The following is a 17,781-nucleotide window of genomic DNA, read 5'->3' as shown; positions in this document are numbered from 1 at the left end:
TTTCTTTTCTCTTAACTCAAGGAGAAGCTTTCTCAACGCTCTGATACATCTAGCGGGTTTGGATTTCTTTAACAACTAAGGTTCCTGTTTTTTTTTTTCTTTAAAACCAAAGGCTTTTAACCCTTCTTCTTTAGCTAACAAGAACCTCATTCTTTTCTTTAACATTCCCAAAACCTTTACTAGATTTTTTTTCTAACTTCTTTAGCTTACTTCCCCTAGAATTCTTTCCCTTTCCTCATCAACAATGAATTCCCTCTTTTCTTTTAAACACATCCCAACCCATGATATAAGCGCCCACCTAGTCCTATCTAGTCCGAAGAACGCGAACTAGAACTACATGAGACACTATCTCTGTCGTTACGAACCTAACACTTTCTACCAAGCTCAATCGAAATAAGACCTCACAAACACTCACAAGTGATATAGGGCTTGAAAGAAAGTTCAGGTTTGGGTATGGGTTAACTGCTCTAATAAGGAGAGTCAGCTACTTGGATCAACAAGAGTGGTTAAAATGAGTAAGAAAATCCAAGTATTTTAGGGTATCCATGAGTTCAAATTCGATGCCAAGACATGATAATTCTAAATCAGATTCAAGTTCAAATTGATAGGGAATCATATCAGATCCTAACAGTGTGGTCGAGTAGAGCAATCTAGGCATGGTGCAGTTTTACTTCAATTTCAATGACAACGCATCAAACAACTAACAACGAGGGCACTGAGCTTATCTGGTGAACCAAAATGCTTACAAGGCTATCTCATCATTATCCCCTATGCATATGCAACAATCCTAAACGAAACACTCTAGACTCAATCCTAAATGCAATGCAACTACATGAACACTCTATTTTTGTGAAACCATTTTCTGAAATTTTTCAATTTTTTTAGTTTTTCTATGCCTTAGATGAATGCAGACTCAAGATTATATACAATGCAACACACACTTCCTGAGCCCTCCCCCAAACTTAAATCACACAGTCCACTGTGTGACTAAATTTGGAAGAGAGTACTCAGGACAAAACACATCACAAAAACAAAATAAAAACAAGAGATGGTATATTACAGTGGTGGAGTGAGGTGCATACCTCAGTGGAAGAAGGAGCGGAGTTGGTCGTCAATAGCTGCCTGTGATTGCTCCCAGGCCATCGAAGAATCTCCCTGTTGTGTCTCAGCTTCCCCCTGGGGGTACTCGACTTTTGCTCCTTCGTCGCGGCCAGCACCGCTATGATGATACTCGACCTCTCTTCTTCTGCTGCGGCCAGCACCGCGGTCGCGTAAGCTACGGGACTGGAGAAGTCGTGACTACATCATTCGCTATACTCGACCACATCGTCATTCGGTCTCTATAGGGTGTGGTCGAGTGATTTCCTGGTGTGAAGAAGCCAGAACAATGTCGAGTTTGATTGCTCTGTGGTCGAGTGTATTGCTGTTCCTTCAAAGCCAGAATCTATTTCCAGCAACTCTTCAAACTTATCTCCTGAAAACACTAACAAGATGCATCAAAAACAACAAGGAAAATGAAAGATATGTACAAAGGTAGGCTTGGGACTTCCTCCCAAGTGAGCTTGTTTTAGGTCTCTAGCTTGACTCCTCATACTCATTAGGCGTTTAAAGGCTCCTCCAAAGGAACAGAGGTTCCTTCTGGAATAAACTGATCTATCATGTATTTCTTGAGCCGCTGGCCATTGACTGTGAAGTCTCCATTCTTTCCAGCTAGAGTGATAACACCATAAGGTTGGACTGCAGTAACAGAGAAAGGACCAGACCATCTAGACTTGAGCTTGCCTGGAAAAAGCCTCAGGCGAGAGTTGAACAGCAACACTTGATCACCAACCTTAAAATCTCTTGAGACTATCTTCTTGTCATGGAAAGACTTGGTTTGCTCCTTGTAGATTTTGGAACTCTCATAGGCTTCTAAGCGAATCTCGTTGAGATCGTTCAGTTGGATCAACCGCTTCTCCTCGGCGGTTTTAATGTCGAAGTTCAGGAGTTTAACTGCCCACATGGCTTTATACTCGAGTTCAACAGACAAATAACAGGATTTTCCATAGAGGAGGTTGAAAGGAGTCGTGCCAATAGGGGTCTTGAAGGCTGTTCTGTAAGCCCATAGTGCGTCATCGAGCTTAGCAGACCAATCTTTCCTTGTACTTCTCACTGTTTTCTCTAAAATTGCTTTTATCTCTCTGTTGGAGATTTCCACCTGCCCGCTCGTCAGTGGATGATAAGGAGTGGCTACCTTGTGCTTTACTCCATGCTTCTTCAAAAGGTTCTAAAAAACCTTGTTGATAAAATGTTTCCCTCCGTCACTGATCACAATTCTCGGGACTCCAAATCTAGGGAAGATAATTGTCTTGAACAGCTTTAGCACAACTCTAGCATCATTGGTGCGGCTGGCTATGGCTTCCACCCATTTTGATACATAGTCTACTGCGACCAGTATGTACTTGTTCCCGTAAGAAGAAGGAAACGGACCCATAAAATCAATTCCCCAAACGTTAAAGATCTCAACTTCTAAGATCGGATTCTGAGGCATCTCATTCCTTCTACTGATGTTCCCTCTTATTTGACATGAATCACATTTCGAGATAAATTCCTGAGCATCCTTAAACATTGATGGCCACCAAAAACCAGCTTGCAGGATTTTCGACACTGTCTTGAACGTTGCAAAGTGGCCACCATAGGCAGACCCATGGCAATGCAATAGGGTGCCTTCGATTTCGTCTTCTGAGACACATCTCCTGTAGATCTTATCTTTGCAGAGTGTGTAGAGATAAGGTTCGTCCCAGTAGAAATGGTTAATGTCCTTGAAGAACTTCTTCTTCTCATAGCTCGACAGATTCGGAGGCTCTTCACCACTAACCAAGTAGTTGACGTGATCAGCATACCACAGAAGCTTTTCTTCAATTGCACATACTTGATCGAGTGATTTCCGAATTTGAGCACTCTCGTTAAGTTGCTGAATTGCCATTAGCTGTTCTTCTGGCATGGAGTCGTCAATAGGGACCTCGTCTTCAATCCTCATCCTAGACAGATGATCAGCTACACCGTTTTCAATTCCCTTCTTATCAACTATCTCCATATCAAACTCTTGGAACAATAAGATCCATCTCAACAGCCTAGGTTTGGTATCCTTCTTCGCGTATATATGCCTCAGAGCAGCATGATCAGTGTAGACTGTCACTTTAGAACCCACTAGGTAGCTTCTAAATTTTTCAAATGCAAATACCACAGCTAGCAGTTCCTTCTCTGTAGTGGCATACCTTACTTGTGCATCATCCATCGTTCTGCTCGCGTAGTAGATCACATGCAGCTTTTTATCAATCCGCTGGCCCAAGACTGCTCCTACTGCGTAATCTGAAGCATCGCACATGATCTCGAATGGGAAGTCCCAGTTTGGACCTTGGACTATTGGTGCAGTGATCAAAGCTTCCTTGATTAACTTAAAGGCTGTCAAACATTCATCATCAAATGCAAACTCGGTTTCCTTGCACAGCAGTCTGGTGAGCGGTCTTGCCAACTTGGAGAAATCCTTGATGAATCTTCTGTAAAATCCTGCATGTCCAAGAAAACTCCTGATGTCTTTGACAGTTTTTGGTGGCTGTAACTGCATCATCACGTCAACCTTAGCCTTATCAACCTCTATTCCCTCCTCAGAAATTTTGTGGCCCAAAACGATGCCTTCTCTAACCATGAAATGGCATTTCTCCCAGTTCAGCACCATGTTTGTCTCTTCACATCTTTTAAGTACCCTACACAGGTTCAACAAACACGAGGAGAAGGAACAGCCATACACAGAAAAATCATCCATGAATACCTCTACCATCTCCTCTATCAAATCCGAGAAAATAGAAGTCATACACCGCTGAAAAGTAGCTGGTGCATTACATAGACCGAAAGGCATACGCTTGTAAGCAAAGGTCCCATAAGGACAAGTGAAAGTGGTTTTTTCTTGGTCATTTGGGTGAATAGGGATTTGAAAAAATCCGCTATAACCATACAAAAAGCAATAGTAAGGATGGTTTGCTAATCTTTCTAGTATCTGATCAATGAAGGGCAATGGGAAATGGTCTTTTCTAGAGGCAGCATTTAACTTCCTATAGTCAATACACATCCTATGTCCAGTTATAGTCCTAGTGGGTATCAGTTCATCTTTAGAATTTTTAACAACTGTCATACCTCCTTTTTTAGGAACGCAATGAACTGGAGATACCCAAGTGCTATCAGAGATAGGGTAGATAACCCCAACATCTAATAGATTAAGTATCTCCTTTTTCACAACCTCTTTCAAGTTAGGGTTTAATCTCCTTTGAGGTTCAATGCTAGAGTAGGATTCATTTTCAAGATGGATTCTATGGGTGCATAAGGTGGGTGAAATCCCCTTAATATCATCTAACGAATATCCTATAGCTTTCCTATACTTCTTGAGCTCAGTTATCAGCAGGTTTACTTGATCAGCAGTTAGCTCATCATTCACTATGACACGATAAGTAGAGTTTAGTCCAAGAAAAACGTACCTTAGCCCTTTTGGTAGCGGTTTCAAATCTACTTTGGGTGCCTTGAGTTCAGACCAGTCATCGGATACTAAGTTGGCTCAGAGAAGGTGTTGTGGTCGAGTAGCTCGGTCGAGTACACCGAATGGGCTGTTGGTCGAGTGATGTGGTCGAGTATATATTCCTCCCTTGCTCTTTCACCCAAATCTTCATACTCTCCTGGATTCTCAACTGCTTTGTGTTCATCTATCAGCTTCTGGTACCCCAAAGTCTCCAAATGTAAATCTCCTTCCTTGCTATCCTTTGTTAGAGCACTCTGTAGATGATCTGTTTCTCCCAGCTCTTCTAGCATTTCGTGAGCTAACATATCCATCTCTTCAATCCAGAAAACATTTCCTTCTATCGTAGGCTTCTTCATGGTGTTGGTGATATCGAAGGTCATCTTGAGATCTCTCCCGAGGTTAAGATCGATTTTTCCCTTCTTAACATCAATGATAGCTCCAGCTGTAGCTAAAAATGGTCTTCCCAGTATCAAAGGGTCTTTGGGTTCTTCATCCATTTCTAAAACCACAAAGTTTGTCGGTACTTCGACCATGCCTATCATGACTGGTAAGTCCTCCAGCAGACCATGGGGAATCCTAACAGATCTGTCAGCTAGGATCAAGGATATATTGTAGGGCTTGTACTTGTTGAAGCCCAGTTTCTTTGCCACAGAGAGAGGCATGAGACTCACAGATGCACCTAGATCACAGAGGCACTTGCTGAAGGCTAAAGGGCCAAGAGCGCAAGGTAAGGTGAAGGAACCAGGATCTCCTAGTTTTTTTGGAATGATCTTCTGCTGAATGATCGCACTGCATTTGTGACTTAGCACCACCATTCCTTGGACTTCTTTGATCCTCTCTGTAATCATGTCTTTCACATATTTGTTAGAGTCTGGTATAAGTGCAAGACAGTCGACAAGAGGCATCGTGACTTCAAGATTTTTCAATTGTTTCTCCAGGAGAGCTTTGTACTTTTGTATCATGACCTTCTTGAATCGCCCAGGAAATGGGAGTGGGGGCTTGTAAGGTGGGGGAACGAAGACGTTGTCTTTGGTTTTGGCGGCAACTGGTTTTTCAACAAGAGGAAATGCTGCAGGAGCTAGTGATCGAGTAGGTTGGTCGAGTATAGGCTCTTCTATTGCTTTTTCAGCGGAATCTCCATTCTGACAGAAATCCTCCCCATCTTGATCTACACTGTCCTCAGTGTTCTGGTTCGGACTCTCTTTTGTGGGTAATTCTTTACCGCTTCTAAGTGTGATAGCATGAGCGTACTCCTTTGGATTTGGCATTGATTTTCCGGAAGGTCCTGTAAATTTGGGTGCTGCGGTCGACCCAGTTTGGCCTTCTATGTATCTGATCTTAGATGTCAGTGCTTCAACCTTGATATTGATATCATTGTAACTACAGTCAACCTTGTTGTGAATTTCTGCCATCTTTTGCACAAATCCATTGCTCCTGTTGCTTGCCCTTGGAGAATCTGCTGTAACATGTTCTTCAAGTCTGAATCTGGAGTTGTTGAAGCTGGTTGTTGTTGCTGCTGTGTGAACCCAGGTGGTGGAAGTTGCTGCTGATAGTTGCCCTGATACTGCTGCTTAGGAACATACCCTTGACCTTGGTTGTAAGGAACAAAGGGCTTGGGTTGATTCTGCTGCTGTGAAGGGTAGACTTGGTCCTGCGGGTTTACAACGTTTGTACTTCTGTAAGACAGATTGGGATGGTTCTGCTTGAAGTTGTTGAAACCTTTGTTGTAACCTCCTTGGTTCTGCACATAGCTGACCTCTTCTGACTGCAGAGTCTCCCCATCCTGAACTTGGAACGTCTCATCATCACCCAGAAAATGAATGTGCTTCTGTTGCACAAGGAGTAGCTTGTCCAGTTTGTCATTCATGGCTTTCATTTCCCTGCGGTGCTTCTCATCAGAATCAGAGCTGGTGCGGATGCGTCTGTCATAATCTTCATTATAGTTGCCATCCGACTGAGCCAAGTTCTCTACCAGCTCCCATCCGTCTTAACATCTTTTTTGAGGAAGTTCCCGTTAGAAGCGGTATCTAGAAGCATCCTGATCTTGGGAAGGACACCTCTGTAGAGAGTGCTGAGAAGTGAAGCTTTGGAGAAACCATGATGAGGACATTGCGTCTGATAACCTTTGAAGCGCTCCCATGCTTCACAGAAAGTCTCATTATTCGTCTGAGTGAAACCGGAGATATCATTCCTTAGTCTCGCAGTCCTGGAGTTTGAGAAAAACTTAGCCAAGAAGGCTTTCTTGCAGTCATTCCAGGAGGTGATAGAGCCTTGAGGAAGTGACTTTTCCCACTAATGTGCTTTGTCTCCAAGAGAGAATGGAAACAATCTGAGCTTGAAGCCATCCTCACTGACACCGTTGATCTTTGTTAGGCTGCAGAGCCTATCAAACTCGTCCAGGTGATCGAGTGGATCCTCCATAGGGAGGCCGTGGAACTTGTTATTCTGAACCATGGCAATGAGACCGCTCTTGATCTCAAAGTTGTTGTTCTGCATAGGTGGAGGCACGATGCCATTACGCTGATTGTGGTTGCGTGGTGCATCGCCTGCACCTATGTTGTTTGGTTGCACCTGCTCATCAACAACTGCAGCCATTTTGTCTGTTTCTGTCTGTGCTCTGAGTTGGTGTGCAATACGGTCGATGTTATCGTTGAACAGGAGATTCTGATTTCCTCGTGACCGTGTTTGCATACAACGAGTACCAACTGGTGAAGCTGGTGATTCGTAGTACCTGAATCAAAACAGACAAACACAAAGTTAGTAACTTTCAGAGAAAATTAAAAAGAACTTGATCTTAAATATTCTGAAATCTCAAATATAGCAAACAAACACCCAATTGGCAACGGCGCCAAATTGATAATAGGTTATTATGGTCAATTATCATAAAACACCAATCATGTCGTTGTAGTATTTTAGGTGTCAATCCAAATGGGTGTGATGCAAATAGATGAAATGTGATCAGAAGTCACTAAGTCAAGCCAAGTAATAACAGTTTTGGGGTTTCTAACAGTCCTAAGCGAACATGCAGAAATTAGAAGCAATAACAGAATTACTAAAATCTCTCGAGTAACAGGTCGAGTAACAGACAGGATATGAAACAGCTATACTCGACTATACAGTGTGTTGCCAGACACTGGGTGTGGTCGAGTATACTGGTCGAGTAATAGACAGGAAACAAGATAATCTTACTCGACTGCACAGTCTGTTGCCAGACACTGGGTGTGGTCGAGTAAGATGGTCGAGTGATTGTAAAAACTAAGAAACAGGCAATGAGAACGATTAAGCGATAACGATAAAACAGAGAAATAAGATAGACGAGAAATGCCTAAGGATAGGGTAATCGAGTAGAGTGGTATCCTAGCCTATTCGAATGGTTAACAAGCGCAATCAAGCTATCCCTAGACAACAGGTTCAACAACAGATCAATTCACTCCCGTGATAGAAATCCTCAAGCAAAGCTAGCCCAGACTAATTCCCATTAACGGAATCTAACTATGCAGGCAATAAGAACAGACTGATAAAGTCAATAAACGCTCTAAACGGCCAATCCCTTGGGATAGAGACGCATATCTCAGGAACTAGTGGATCAAGCATTCCATCAAACACCTTCTGGGTGCGGGAATGCTTGGGATCGAATTCCAATTGATCAGAAAGAAATAAGCAGTAAACGCAACTAGTCCTAAAGGGATTCAATCAATTCTAAAACTTAACCATTCTACAGACTACGGATTCCACAACTACTCTATCCTATCCCTAAGAATTCTAAGTCACTACTCAGACAACATGCTAAAAGACATAAATGCAAATAAACGATAATATTGCATAAGTAAAGAGATAAAGAGTAGAGAAACAAGATGACAGATGAAATCAAATGCGGAATCTGAATAACTTTGAAAAATCTCGAATTACAGGTTGCCGAAGCAAAACCGGCGCAGTAGAGTAAAACAGAAAATAAAACTGAAGCAAAAACTCAATGTCGACTAGATGTCTCAGGACAGAACCCTAAGACATCTATTTATACAAAACGAAATAAAATGATAATAGACGGGCCAATAACCTAATCGCTCGGCCCATAGAGAGATAATGGGCCGAGATGGGCTTCTTGATCCGATGGAGGTCCAGGCCGCTTCCAAACACTTTGTCTTCTCCTCTTCTCTTCCTTGTGCTCAGCTTGTCTGGTTGAGTGCGGATTTGAGTAGACTGTGAAGACGTGATCGAGTGTCCGGTCGAGTGATGCTGATGGTGGTGAGTGATGATACTCGACCAGGGGGTCGAGTAACTTGGTAGAGTGAACGGTCGAGTGTTGTCAGGTAGTGTGGCGAAGTGATACTCGACCAGGGGGTCGAGTAGTGTCATCGAGTGGCCTGAGCTGAGGTTACTCAACCTGGTGGTCGAGTGGATGGGAAGAATGGCTCCAAAGTCACTCGACCTGGGGGTCGAGTATGTGGGAAGAATGGCTCTAAAGTCACTCGACCTGGGGGTCGAGTATGTCTTCTGGTTCTGGCTCGTTTCTTCCAATTTGCTTGCAAACAGCTCCAAATCACCTGAAAACAACTCAGAAATGCAATATGTATGCAAAGTTATCCTAATCATGCAAAGTATGCAAGAATGATGAGAAATGATATAAACTGTGATGAATGATACGAAACTGGACTCAAAACGATGATGAATGGACACTGAAATCATGCAAATTATAGACATATCACACTACTTAGGCTTTTAAGACCCGGTTGCAGTTCTAGTTCTTATACTCAATCATACAAATGACATCTACTCATATTTGACTCCAAAACACTAACCAAGCTTCTTCTTGCTTGTCAAAGCGTTGATGGTGTAGCCGAATTTTATATGAATCTTTTGCTTTGTATCCTCTAACAAGGAAACACTACTTAGCCTTTTAAGATTCGTTTGTAGTTCTAGTTCTTATACTTAATCATACAAATGACCTGAAGTCATAGTTGACTCCAAAACATTAACCAAACTTCTTCTTGCTTCTCAAAGCTTTGATGGTGTAGCCAAAGTCCGTATGAGTCTTTGACTTTGTATCTTCTAACAAGGAAACACTACTTGGGCATTTAAGATTCGGTTGTGGTTCTAATTCTTATACTCAATCATACACATGACATCAAATTATATTTAACTCCAAAACACTAACCAAGCTTTTTTTTTTTTGCGTCTTATAGCTTTGATAGTGTAGCCGAAGTTCGTATGAATCTTTGTCTTTGTATCTTCTAACAAGGAAACACTACTTAGGCTTTTAAGATCCGGTTGCAGTTCTAGTTCTTATACATAATCATACACATGACTACAATTCATATTTGACTCCAGAACACTAACCAAGATTTTTCTTGCTTCTCAAAGCTTTGATGGTGTAGCCGAAGTCTGTATGAGTCTTTGGCTTCGTATCTTTTAAACAAGGAAACACTACTTAGGCTTTTAAGATTCGGTTGCGGTTCTAGTTTTATATTCAATCATACACATGACATCAAATCATATTTGACTCCAAAACACTAACCAAGCTTCTTCTTGCTTCTCAAAGCATTGATGGTGTAGCCAAAGTCCGTATGAATCTTTGGCTTTGTATCTACTAACAAGGAAACACTACCTACGCATTTAAGATCAGGTTGCGGTTTTGCTTCTTATACTCTTATAAGTAGTTTTTTTAGGCCTACTTATGTGCTGAAGTGTGGTGTGTTCAGTTCAATTACCCTTAACCACTAACATGTCGATGCAGCTATAGGGGCTGTCAATCCTGTCCACTGTTATTGCTAGCAATCAAGATGTGTACAGAAGCAACTAAGTCAAGCCAGATTATAGAGATGGTTGGTTTCTAGTAACAATCCTACGTCAAGATTCGAATAGCAAAAATAAGAACTTAAGAGCCCTACTCGATCATTGGGTCGAGTAGAACCAACAGGCAACAAATTTAAGAACTAAAATGCAATCAACAGAACATGTAAATAAAAGTGCAATCAGGGGGTGAATACAAATAAATCTAAGAAGATTAGAAGTCCTAAGGATGAATTCATTGATAAGGGCAACTCTAGGGTTCATTAGGTGGCTAACAGGCGAAAGGCAGATACCCTAGACGATAGATTCAAAAACCGGGTCAATCCACTCTCGTGACAGAGACCCCCATAACTCTACCACTTCCTAATCTCAACTCTCGTTGATGAAACATAGCAGAACAGGGTTTAAGCAACAATTTACCAAAGCCAATAAGCAGTCTAGCCAATCTCTTGGTCTAGAGTCTACAAATCTGTGGAATTCGTAGATCAGGCATCCATTTGAACGTCTTTTGGACGCTGGATACCTATGGTCGAATTTTCACATTAGCCAGCGAAAACCGCATAGGGGCCAACGAATCTAGAAGGGATCTAACCTAATCTTAACCACCTGACTAACCTAGACATTACCCTAATCTTATCCATCCTCAAGAACCCTAATCTCTACTCAAGCATCATAACTAAGAACACAAACCCAGAAATTACTGAAATCATACCAAAATGCAATCAACAGAACATGTAAATAAAAGTGCAATCAGGGGTGAATACAAATAAATCTAAGAAGATTAGAAGTCCTAAGGATGAATTCATTGATAAGGGCAACTCTAGGGTTCATTAGGTGGCTAACAGGCGAAAGGCAGATACCTTAGACGATAGATTCAAAAACCGGGTCAATCCACTCTCGTGACAGAGACCAACAAGCTAAACAACTTTACTCAAAGAACTAAATGCAAAAACAAAATAGATTAAGAGTAATTAAGTTTTGAATATTCAAGAACACAAAGAAAAACAAAGAGATAAAAGCTAGATCCTTTGGACACATCCCAAAGTGATCTATGTATACTAAAATGTTGAAAACCTAGATTCACTAGAAGACAAGAGACTTGAACGGTTTGGGCGAGTGCTCGATCTTGGGGATCGAGTAAAGAGTGTGCGGCAAAGTCTACGCCTTTCTGTCCATGCTCCGAGTGATCAATTGGTCGAGTAGTTGCTTCTTCCTCTCATATTCTTATTCGCAATCAAGATGTGGATATAAGCAACTAAGTCAAGCCAGATTATAATGATGGTGGGTTTCTAGTAACTATCCTAGGTCAGGATTCAAACAAGTAAAAATGAGAGCTTAAGAGCCCTACTCGATCATTGGGTCGAGTAGAACCAACAGGTGACGAATTAAAGTAACTAAAATGCAATCAAAAGGGGATACAAATAACAGGTAAATAAAAGTGCAATCAACAAGGAATACAAATAAATCTAATAGAAGTTCTAAGGATGGATTCATTGATAAGGGCAACTCTAGGGTTCATTAGATGGCTAATAGGTGAAAGGTAGATACCCTTGACGATAGATTCAAAAATCGGGTCAGTCCACTGTCGTGACAGAGACCCCCATAACTCTACCACTTCCTAATCTCAACTGTCGTTGATGAAACATAGCAGAGCAGGGTTTAAGAAACAATCTACCAAAGCCAATAAGCAGACAAGCCAATGTCTTGGTCGAGTCTACAAATCTCTGGAATTCGTAGATTTGACATCCATTTGAACGTCTTTTGGACGCTAAACGTCTATGATCGAATCTCCACATTAGCCAACGAAAACCGCATATGGGCCAAGCGAACCCAGAAGGGTTCTAACCTAATCTTAACCACCTAACTTACCTAGAGATTACCCTAATCTAATCCATCCTCAAGAACCTTAATCACTACTCAAGCAACATTCTCAAGAACACAAACCCAGAAATTATTAAAATCATACCAAAATGTAGATCTAAACAAGTTAAACAAATTTACTTAAACAACTAAATGCAAAAACGAAATAGATTAAGAGTAATTAAGTTTTGAAGATTCATAAACACAAAGAAAAACTAAAGGATAAAAGATAGATTCTTTGGACAAACCCCAAAGTGATCAATTTATAGTAAAATGTTGAAACCCTAGATTCACTAGAAGACAAGAGACTTGAGGCGGTTTGGGAGGATGCTCGATCTTGGGGATCGAGTAAAGAGGGTGCTGCAAAGTCTGCGCCTTTGTGTCTATGCTCCGAGTAATCAATTGGTCGAGTAGATGTTCCTTCCTCTCCTATATATATGCTTAGATGTCTGGTTGAGTGGGGAATGAGGAGGATCCAAAGACGCTTTGATAGATCAACAAGTCTTGTAGAGTTGGTCACCCTTGGTCGAGTAAATGGGTCGAGTAGAGGATCAAGTAGGAGGGGCGAGTAGATAAATCTGCTGCTTCCACTGAGGCTGCCTTGAGCGACTAAAGGGGTCGAGTTAATTGCAGTCTCCTCTGTAGCTGCCTGGATCGAGTAAAGAGGTCGAGTGAATTGATGCCTCTTCTGTAGCTGCTTGGATCGAGTAAATGGATCGAGTAGAGTCCTTTTAGCTCCTTCTGCACCTGAAAACACACCAAAACATGCAATGCATATGCAAGATGATCCTAAATGCCTAAGAATGCAAAATAAGCTAAAATGGTGCAAAATGATATGATACAATGAGCAAATGCACAGCTAAATGATGATAATCATACACCTAAAATGAGTAAAATACAGTGTTATCACCTTCTATGCTCCTTCTGCACCTGAAAACACACCAAACATGCAATATGTATGCAAGATGATCCTAAATGCCTAAGGGTGCAAAATAAGCTAAATGTGATGCAAAATGATATGATACAATGAGTGATCAAAAAGCTAAATGATGATAAATACACACCTAAAATGAGTAAAATAAAGTGTTATCAAATCCCCCAAACTTATATCTTGCTTGCCCTCAAGCAAACAAAAAATCTTAAGTTGAAGGAGATGTTTGAAGGTGGGGATTCAAAAACCAAAGCATGCATATAGAATGGGTAAGCTCACTGTCCAGGTAGCTAATTCTAGGTTGCAAGATGATAGACCCTTACTTAACAACTTTAGCCATACTCGTCACAATGCAACCTAACAACCTGCCTTAATCTATTCAAGCATTCACATCAACCAATTCCCTTTAACATTCATTAAGCACGAACAGTGGATCAATCAATGCAATGGTTATGAACTTACTTGGTTTCAGGCTTAGGGTAAGAGACAAAAATGGTCCCTCTAATGATTTGGTCGAATAACAAGGGACTCTCAGAGAAAAGATTGAGCTTCAGCAGAATGCTAAAGGTAAAAGCCAACGGACACATACAAGAACAGACTCCCATCTATTATGAAAGCTCAGAAGATGATCCCACTCCCTTAGATGTCCTAACTCTACCCTTATTCTCATTCTTTCTCTCTTTTGGTTCAAGTTCTCAAGGGTGCTTCTTTAAAATGATTCAAGAGTCTAGCGGGTTTGGTTTTAAACTTTGGTAAACTTAAGGCTTTTCTTCTAAACTTATAGCATAGAGGGCGTTTTACCCTTTTCTTTGAATCACAATGCCTAACTTCTTACTCTCTTTTTTTTTTCTTTTCTTTTCATTCCTATTCCCTTTCCCATTCAATCCATACACAATCCTAATCCCAAATACAAGTCTCCACCTAGTCCTAGCTAACCCAAAAAGCGTGGGCTAGGTCTACATGAATGACTGCTCTTGTCGGCTCATACCTAACACGTTATACCAAGCTCAATCGAAAAAGACCTCACAATCACACACAAATTATCTTTGGCTTGAAATAAGGCTAGGCTCAGGGTATGGGAAACTGCTCTAAAAATGAGAGTCAGCTACTTGGATTAACAGGGGGTGGTGAAGTAAATAAGATAATCCAAATATGTATATGTTAGCCATGAGTTCACAAACAATGCATAGACATGATAATTGCAAATTCAGTTCAGCTTCTAATAGATAGGGAATGGCATAAGATAAGCGAGTTTCGAATCAAAGCAGTATAGTCAAGTTGTAAATTCAAAGCAGGGTGCGGTCTTACTTCAGAGAAACAATCGGTTATGCAACAGAGAACTAACAACCTGGGCATTGAACTTACTTCATTGAATCAAAACATGCTTAACGGTTTGAAGTCATCATTATCCCCTATGCAAATGAGCAATCCCAAAAGCAAACACTCTATATACAATCCTAAGATGAAATGCAATCTACATGACATTATGTTTTTGTGAAATCATTTCCTGAAAATTTTCGAATTTTTGTGGTTTTTTCTCTACCTTAGATGATGCAAAATATGAAATAAGAAAAGTGAACACAATGTTAAACATGTCTTCAACCCTCTCCCTAACTTAAATTACATAGTCCCTTGTGTAATAAAAATCTGAGAAAGAATTCAAGACCAAAACACGAAACACACAAAGAAAAATAAAAATGCTATGGTATGTACAATGGTGGTGGTGGTGTTACCTTAGGTGAAGTAGGTGGAGACAAGGTCATCCATGCTCTCCTTTGTGTAGCTCCAGGGAGCGGGTCGTGCTGGACTTGGATTAGTTGAAAGAAGTAGTGAAAAAAGAAATTTTGAAACTGCTTGATGTTGGTGTCATCTACCCTATCTCTGATAGTACTTGGGTTTCTCCAGTGCATTGCGTCCCTAAAAAGGGTGGAATGACTGTTGTCAAAAATGAAAAGGATGAACTGATCCCTACTAGAACTGTAACTGGTCATAGAATGTGCATTGACTATAGGAAGCTAAATGTTGCATCTAGGAAAGATCATTTTCCTTTACCATTCATTGATCAAATGCTTGAACGCTTAGCTAATCACCCATACTATTGCTTTCTTGATGGATATAGTGGTTTCTTTCAAATACCAATTCACCCTAATGATCAAGAGAAAACTACTTTCACATGTCCTTATGGAACTTTTGCTTATAAAAGAATGTCATTCGGTTTATGCAATGCTCCTGCAACATTTCAGAGGTGTATGACCTCTATATTTTCAAATTAACTCGAGGAGATGGTGGAGGTCTTCAAGGACGATTTTTTGGTCTATGGCCCCTCTTTTTCCTCATGTTTGTTGAGTCTTGGCAGGTTATTGAGCAGGTGTGAGGAGACGAATCTTGTTCTCAATTGGGAAAAGTGTCATTTCATGGTGAAGGAAGGCATAGTGTTGGGTCACAAGATATCAGAAAAGGGTATAGAGGTTGACAAAGGGAAAATTGAAGTGATGATGCAGTTGCAGCCACCAGAAATGGTGAAGGACAGAAGAAGTTTCCTTGGTCATGCTGGGTTCTACAGAAGATTTATTAAAGACTTCTCCAAGATAGCCAGGCCGTTAACCAGACTATTGTGCAAGGAAACCGAATTTGAATTCGATGAGGACTGCCTCAAATCCTTTCACACCATCAAGGATGGTTTGGTATCTGCTCCTGTTGTTCGAGCGCCTAATTGGGACTATCAATTTGAGATCATGTGTGATGCATCAGATTACGCAGTAGGAGCTATTTTAGGCTAGAAAATAGACAAGAAGCTTCATGTCATATATTACGCCAGCCGAACGTTGGATGAAGCTCAAGGAAGATATGCAACAACTGAGAAGGAGCTTCTAGCTGTTGTTTTCGCATTTGAGAAGTTCAGAAGCTATTTGGTTGGATCAAAGGTCACTATCTATACAGACCATGCCGCCTTGAGGCATCTGTATGCCAAGAAGAATACTAAACCAAGACTGTTCAGATGGATACTTCTATTGCAAGAGTTTGACATGGAGATAGTAGATAAGAAAGGTATTGAAAATGGTGCAGCTTACCATCTGTCAAGGATGAGAATTGAAGAACCCATTCCAATAGACGATTCAATGGGAGCTACAGTGGGAAAGAGTTTCACCACTTGAATGCTGTTTAAGGAGGATCTCCATGGTATGTTGATCACGTCAATTACTTGGCATGCGGAGTAGAGCCTCCCAACCTGACCAGTTATGAAAGGAAGAAGTTTTTCAGAGACATCCACCATTACTACTGGGATGAGCATTATCTTTACACTCTCTGTAAAGATAAGATCTATAGGAGATGCGTCTCAGAAGATGAAGTAGAAGGTATCCTGCTGCATTGCCATGGCTCAGCATATGCTAGTCACTTCGCGACGTTCAAGACAATGTCAAAGATTCTTCAAGCAGGCTTTTGGTGGCCAACAATATTTAAGGACGCTCAGGAGTTTGTTCCAAAGTGTGATTCATGCCAGAGAAAAGGCAACATCAGAAGAAGAAATGAGATGCCTCAGAATCCAATCTTGGAAGTTGAGATCTTTGATGTATGGGGGATTGATTTCATGGGTCCATTCCCATCTTCATACGGTAACAAGTATATACTGGTTACCGTAGACTACATATCAAAGTGGGTCGAAGCTATTGCTAGTCCTACCAACGATGCAAAAGTTGTGCTGAAGCTGTTCAAGACCATAATCTTCCAGAGATTTGGAGTTCCCAAGGTAGTAATCAGTGATGGTGGGAAGCATTTCATCAACAAAGTTTTTTAGAACCTCCTGAGGAATCATGGAGTAAAGCACAAGGTTTCCACTCCCTATCATCCACAGACGAGCGGGCAGGTTGAGATCTCCAACAGGGAGATAAAAACAATTCTGGAAAAGACTGTTGGGATTACAAGGAATGACTGGTCTGCAAAGCTCGATGACGCATTATGGGCTTAACTGACAGCTTTCAAGACCCCCATTGGTACAACTCCTTTCAATCTTCTCTATGGAAAATCATGTCACCTACCTGTTGAGCTCGAGTACAAAGCAATGTGGGCGGTAAAACTTCTAAACTTTGACATAAAAACTGCTGAGGAGAAGCGATTGATCCAACTTAGTGACCTCGATGAGATCCGTTTAGAAACTTATGAGAGCTCTAAAATCTACAAGGAGAGAACTAAGCTTTTCCATGACAAAAAGATCATCACCAAGGATTTCCAAGTTGGTGATCAGGTGCTGCTATTAAACTCTCGCTTGAAACTCTTTCTAGGAAAACTTAAATCCAGATGGTCTGGCCCCTTCTGTATCACTGAGGTTCGTCCTTATGGAGCAGTCACTCTAGCTGGTAAGAGTGGAGATTTCACAGTAAATGGTGACATCGGTTCATCTCTAGGAGCTTCTTGATGATTAAAGGAGTAAAGGAGTCAAGCCAATGACTTTAAACAAGCTCACTTGGGAGGAAGTCCCATGACTATCTCTGTAAATAATTTTTTCTTTTCTTGTTATTTTTGATTTGTCTTAGTTGTGTTTGTGGTTCTCAAGAACAAAGGAACAACGTGGAGATAGAGTAAAAATTCAAAACTGTTACTCTACAGAAGACCTGGAGATCGAGTGTATTGCCTGGTGGAGTGCAAAATTTTG

At 41.0% G+C, this 17,781-nt stretch overlaps 3 pseudogenes across 3 annotated transcripts; 1 reads left to right on the top strand and 2 right to left on the bottom strand.

Annotated features, from left to right (window-relative positions):
* Nucleotides 1-1,105: 1,105 nt before the first annotated feature.
* AT4G05638 lies at nucleotides 1,106-7,240 on the bottom strand (annotated as a pseudogene; the record flags this gene model as incomplete). The annotated part of the gene is made up of 1 exon: nucleotides 1,106-7,240.
* Nucleotides 7,241-8,560: 1,320 nt separating this feature from the next.
* Nucleotides 8,561-9,142, bottom strand: AT4G05636 (annotated as a pseudogene; the record flags this gene model as incomplete). The annotated part of the gene is made up of 1 exon: nucleotides 8,561-9,142.
* Nucleotides 9,143-14,959: 5,817 nt separating this feature from the next.
* On the top strand, nucleotides 14,960-17,624 carry AT4G05634 (annotated as a pseudogene; the record flags this gene model as incomplete). The annotated part of the gene is made up of 1 exon: nucleotides 14,960-17,624.
* Between the last annotated feature and the right edge of the window lie 157 nt (nucleotides 17,625-17,781).

Source organism: Arabidopsis thaliana, chromosome 4 (assembly GCF_000001735.4).
Source record: "Arabidopsis thaliana chromosome 4, partial sequence".
NCBI classification, from domain to species: domain Eukaryota; kingdom Viridiplantae; phylum Streptophyta; class Magnoliopsida; order Brassicales; family Brassicaceae; genus Arabidopsis; species Arabidopsis thaliana.
Note: the sequence above shows the minus strand (reverse complement) of the source record. Positions and strands in the feature narration are given on the sequence as shown.